Here is a 6,221-nt window from a genome sequence, read left to right on the forward strand (position 1 = left end):
GGGGTTCTCATGCAGCATATGGACCAGAAAGCAGAACCCTGACCTTGGTAGGTGTGCAGATATTTGTGTTTTGTGGGGGCAGGTAAACTTGTGTGGTTTGGGTGTGTGTGTGTGTGCGTGTGTGTGTCCCGTCAGTTTCTGTGCAGATTTCCATGTTCATATCATCTTCTCCATTTAAAAAAAAATGACAATCTCTGGCATTGCCAATCTGTGACTAACAAGCTCAATTTCTTACAGGTTGTTGAGTCAGGCTCTTTTACCACCTACTGTAACACAAAATGATGTCTTTGTTTACGCTTCACCGCACCGTTTCTTCTCAGTTTGACACCGAGCTTCTTATTTCTCACTATCCGTAATGGTTCGCAAATGAGATGTGAAGGATTGGCAAATTAAATAATGCTGTCGGCTGAAGGTTTATTTGTCTTTCTTGTGAACACTTTATTGAGAACATGTGTCAGTTGCTGGAGACCATTATCAGACAGTGTGTCTCCATTAACTCCTGTACACATGCTCTGCCACAGAGAGTGGAAATACAAATCTGTGACTTTTTTTCTTCTTTTTTCCCTCTCTCCATGCTTAAACGGATTGACTACACCTGTGAGAGGTGTGAAAAATTATTTACAAACCTAACATAACATGCCATACTCTACCTCTGCATAATAAACCCGTCAGAATGTCTGAACAATCACTAGATAAAGAGATAATCATTAGATCTAACTTCTCTGTATTTGGTGTGTCGTTATATGGTAGTTTTGTGATCTCATTCAGATGTCTATTCCATTTTGAATAAGCTGCACGGTGTGTAATAGGCTATTTGTTAGTATCAAACTGTAATTACCACAGCAGATTGCTGACTAACATATTTTAATGATGATCAATCATTTGCTTGAAAATTTTTTGCACCTTCTGTCTGTCTGTCTATTTGTTTTCATTTGTCTGTAATGACGCCCCTTGATTTTGCCGTACATGTTCCTGTGTATAGTTGGTCTGCACTGAGGGTATTTATGGAAAGCATAGGCTACATGTGCTAATTAACTTTTAGCTTAGCTTTTCAAGGACCCACATTTGCATACTGTCCAAGACACAAAACGCTGAATAGTGCATACGCCACCTTCTACAAGTCGCTCAAACCTCATTATGTCTTACGGTCACAACTTCTTGGCTTGTCAGTTTGCCAACTGTCCAGCTCTGAAAGAAGTAAGGGTGGTTTTTCATAACATTAAATACACAGTGCACACACGTTTGGTAAGATGTCACAAATACAGAAAGTGTGGTTTTAACCGTATAGAGCTTTTCGAAACAAAGCATGTAATCGTAACTGTGATGTGTGTGTTTTCTTGCGTGCACGAGGAACCAGTTTGTCTTGCGGGACCATGACATTACAGCGATCACTCCAACCAACACCCACCTCAGTTATGCTCTATTATCTAAGGTGTGACCTGTTCTCCAAACAACACACAGTAAATACCGTACATTTGTTCTGCTTTGATTTTCTTGGCTGTGTGACTTCGTGGGAGGGTGCACCAGGATCATCACTGTCAGATGTCTTCACACAGTGAGGGATGTGTAATTATAAATATATCTCACAGGGCTGTGTTTTATACATTCTTGTCTGTATAGTGTTGTTGCTGTTCTTGCTGTTTCACTTAAGTTCTTCTGACACCTTTTATCTGCGCTCATAGAGACTTAGCAAAGCAGACAGATTGATATTTCCCAGTAGTCCAGCAATCACAACTGTTCTTATTGATTCACATTAATACAAATTTACAAAATTATTTAATGAATCTAGCTAGTTCATCAGTTGGTGGTGCCTCAGGGTGATTTTTTTTTTCGACAATCTGTTGCCACTCAGCTGCGCTTCTCGATATCTCAACGCATTTCATGTTATTCAGTTCTGAAGTAGGTCCGTGTTCTTGAAATTACTGAAATGATCACGAATGATCAGAGATTTGCTGCTACTGCACATAAATCAGGGTTTCCTATGCCAACACTGAACACCAGCCAGAGGGCAAACATGTTATCATGCAACATGTACTCCAGCTTTGCTTCACTATATAAAACCTTGTGACAGCAAAGAGAATAGGGTATGGGTTTTATTATGAAATAGCAGCAGGAAGTCTGAAATGAGTCTGACAGAGAGTATGAGTAGGTGAAGGAGGTTTTAATTGGCATTAGAAGCTGTTGAGACCTACGTTTGAATATTCAAACCAATTTTCTGCCGGTAATCGATTTATACAAATCAGTTTGAAGGTGGAAAGATGAAGGTTGTTATTGCACAATGGGCGCACATCAAACGTCCATCACAATGATTTAAAGTTTTTTTTTGGGGGGGGGGGGTTCTGCGCCTTGCTGAGTCTATAAAAGAAGAATAGGTCAAGACTGTGTTATACAAACTTTGGAAAGAGGCTAATGGACAACTTCGGATATTCTCAGACTTGTCTTAGAGGAATAAATGACAGGAAAATGTCTGAAAATGTGTATATTTCTGCATATTCTCTGTAAACTGTTTGCATGTAGAGAGAATGTGGAAATGGAGTTACTCTTGTGTTGAACACAGAAGTTGTCATTTAATTTCAGTTTCTGTCCCTTCTAATGATCTCTTCTTTTATTCTTCTCTCCTATCCTTCCTCTTTTTCATAACCCCAATTCTCTAGTTCCTCACCAGTTATCCACTGTGCTTTTTTGGTGATGTTTTCAGGAAGGAGAGGAGAGAGTAATATGACAATGAGGGTCTGTCGTGTGTATAAGTGAATCAGTCATACTTGAATGCAAAATAATTACTGTTATCACACAGAGATTAAAGATGCACTTGCCAGAGTGCTTAATGGAGGTTTTAGTCTTTCAACCTCTCATCTCTCCCTGTCTATGCAGCTCGCTCTCTCTCTCGTTTGCCTTCATAACTGTTTTCTTATAGATAACAGTTTGCGTGTGAATGCATGTGTGCGAGGAATGATGCTTACACTACTCACTTCTCCTTTGATGTCAGCTGGTCAGCGTGTGACTTAAGTCAAGCTGAACATGATCCTTAAGTGCTGTCATTCTGATTTGAACCCACCTTTGAACTCGTGTCTTCTCAGGTACTGAAGCCTGCCTGCTCTGACAGCGCGACTCCACACAGACAGACGGGCTGATAGACACCGAGGAAGAAGCGGGCAGATAAACAGATAGGAGGACAAAGGGAGGTGAGTGAAATGAATAACGCAATCCATTCTTATCTCTGTGTCCCATATATCTCTGCTCGCTATATCTGGCCCCCCCTTGTCTCTGGGCTCTGTGGCTCCTTGTTTACGGTGCTGCCCAATCAGCCAGAAAGCAAGCGAAGACCTGCAGCGGAGAGGTTGGCTCACACCCCTGCTGAGCAGCGCAACTGAGTGTGTTTGTCTGTGAGCAAGCATGTGTATGTGCCATCACACAATCAGAGGTCTTTTTTTTTTTTTTTTTTTTTTTTTTTTTTTTTTCTTTGGCCAACAATTTGATGTCTTAATGTCAAGAGCCATGATGAGACATGTGTTGCGGGTACATATCAGGGCATCAAGAATGCCAGCACAGATCTGCCTTCTTTTTCCCCTCCAGATGAAAACCACCATCAAATTACACATGTTGACACAAGCCTGGTGGGGGCCAAGAGGAGAAATCACATTTAATGTTTGTCTATCTGTATCTAAGTATGTCTCTCATTGTTTATACATATATATCTCAAGCTGCTACTAATACCCACAGCCTGTTTGCTCACCTATTACCCATCTATGTATCTGAATAAACAAAACCCCATGTACATCTTGCGGTCTAGTCTTAAGTATTACAGCTGCACACTGAAGGATGCTTTCGGGTTAGACACTTTTTTTTTTTGTTGATCACAGTCGGTAAGGGGCTGTGGTCCTAGTGGTAGCTGAGTTCACCCACTGCTTTGGTAAACGGCCTGCTTATGTATGTAAAGTAGCTTTTATGCAGTTCACCCAGCGGCCTTCCCCACTATCATCTCAGCGGGACTGTTTTGGGGTCTGCCTGTGTGTGTTTATGTGTAAATAATTGATCGCTGTAGAGGTTTTAGTGGATCGCTGGTGAGACCGAACCAGGCAAGAAAAAGCTGCTCCAGCGCTCTGCTCGATAGTGTGCGTAACATAACTATATCATGTCTGCTGCTGCTCTGTGGCTTCTTTATGTTGTGGTGGGTGGCTTGTTGGTGTTGAGCCAAAAATGTCTCGTTTCCATGTTTTCCAGACAAAACAAGCAAATAAAGCAAGTTATCTCTAAACTTGTGTTAAAATATAAATGATTAATAGATTACACAAAAAAACATATATATAGTGACAGTCATCAGTAGCTGCATTGTCTTGTGTTTAACAGGTTTGGATAATAGTAGGACAACAGGGTTTTCTGGTTAGTTCACATAAATTAAACCTTGTGGTGTCTCTCCAACAAGAAATATTTTCACTTTCACACAGAACCACATGCTTTCACACTCACAGAAACAGACAGTTTGTGTGTGGGTGTGTGTGTATGTGTGTGCAAATTTATGTACACACACACACACACACACACACACACACACACACACACACTGTGAAATGATGATCCAGTGGGTTCTCATGTCCATCCTATCACTCAGCCCTTCTTTTTCCCATCTCCCCTTCTTTCTTTTTTTTTCACACTTTTCTCATCCGCTGCCTCCTCTTCCTCCTCTCTCATTTCTTTTTCTGTTTTCCCCGCTTATTCCTTTATCTAACTTGGCCTTCTATCACTAAAAGTCTTTATCTTGTTCTTATTCTTGCTTTGTCCTCCCTCTGTGTCATTCCTTCTCTCCTTTCTTGCCCCTTAGCCGCAGTGTCCTTGAGAAAGCAGTGACTTTGCCGGCAAGCGCAGCAGAGCGCATCTCTCTCTCTCTCTCTCTCTCTCTCTCTCTCTCTCTCTCTCTCTCTCTCTCTCTCTCTCTCTCTCACTCACACTCAAACACACACACTTTTTCTCTTGCGCACACACACATACTCACTGACACTCAGTCAACCCGTCTAACCCACACACACGCACGCACACACACACACATAGTACATCCATAGCAACACTGTCAAGCAGAACCAGCCCTTACAAGTCTCCTCCTTTAGTCTCCATAAATAATTCATCACCAGTAACACTGGCTGTACTTTATGCAAATATTGACAAACCTATCGCAGAGAAAAATTGAGACTGTCGTTTCCTGTGTTGAGCACAATTTTTACCCACTTACTGTTTTCAGAAACATATAGTACATTATCAACAAACTGTGGATTCAAGCAGAATATCTCAAAGTCATCACACAGCAAGAGCGTTCCCCGAAATCAGACCCAACACAGACATAAAAGATGACATTGTCTCCATAAAAAAGTCATTCAAAATTTTGATTAAATTCACTCCAATTCTCTCTTAAGACTATAGAAAACAGGATTTAATGCACAAATTACAATTACTCCTCCTGAATGTTTGTTACCAACTTCAGACAAATTGCCCTGAGGTGATACTGTAGTTAGCCTGCCAGCATGGAAACATGATCCCCCTCGTGCCCTCATCCTCATTAAAGGTGCCCTCGGCCAATCTTGGATCATGACAGCCTATTGTCACAGTTTTCCGTAGCTTTTGAAATATAGATGGACTCTGTTTGTCTGGTGGTAAGATGAGATGTTATAGTCTCTGGATGCCGTTTGTTCTCATTGGTCTCTGTTTTCCACTAGAGTTCACAGAGTGCGTACTGGGTCGCTGCTTTTTCCTGCTGCCTTACGTGTTTCTTGTTGGAGATCAAATATCTTGTGGTTAGTTAGCCGCAGTGCTATATATGGCAGCTGTGTTGTTGTAATTGCATCCTATATGTTTATCTTTGATGACAATCAGATTTTAATTATATACCACACTGATGTGTTGTTATGTTGTAATCTTTCATTTCTATTGTAAGTGCTGTTTTATCATCCGTCATCAACATCCACTGTATATTTACTGTATATTTACACACCCCAGGACATTATCCTAATGCTGCTGTGTTATTTCTCTCTCTCTCTCTATCTCTCTCTCTCTCTCTCTCTCTCTCTGTGTATCTCTCTCACTTATGTTTGTCACACGTTCAGCTGAAAATGCTTCCGTAGCCATGGAGACCAATCCCAAAGGGAAAAGTTGAGGCTGAATCTCTTGCTCACTCTCGTTTCCCTCCTTTGTCTCATGCCTGGTTGCAATCTAATGCTTTCCCCCCCCCCCCC

The 6,221-nt window shown here is 41.3% G+C and overlaps 1 protein-coding gene across 2 annotated transcripts in view; it reads left to right on the forward strand.

The window, feature by feature from the left end:
• strbp (spermatid perinuclear RNA binding protein) overlaps positions 1-6,221 on the forward strand; it is an 85,428-nt gene that overhangs the window by 23,840 nt on the left and 55,367 nt on the right. For both annotated transcript variants that reach the window (XM_023401493.2, XM_023401495.2), the window contains exon 2: positions 3,078-3,182. The gene's annotated coding sequence lies outside the window, so the exon portion shown is untranslated. The remainder of the gene's footprint in view (positions 1-3,077; positions 3,183-6,221) is intronic.

Source organism: Seriola lalandi, unplaced genomic scaffold, assembly GCF_002814215.2.
Source record: "Seriola lalandi dorsalis isolate HSWRI2012SDOR001 ecotype SW California unplaced genomic scaffold, Sedor1 jcf7180002053686, whole genome shotgun sequence".
Classification (NCBI taxonomy): domain Eukaryota; kingdom Metazoa; phylum Chordata; class Actinopteri; order Carangiformes; family Carangidae; genus Seriola; species Seriola lalandi.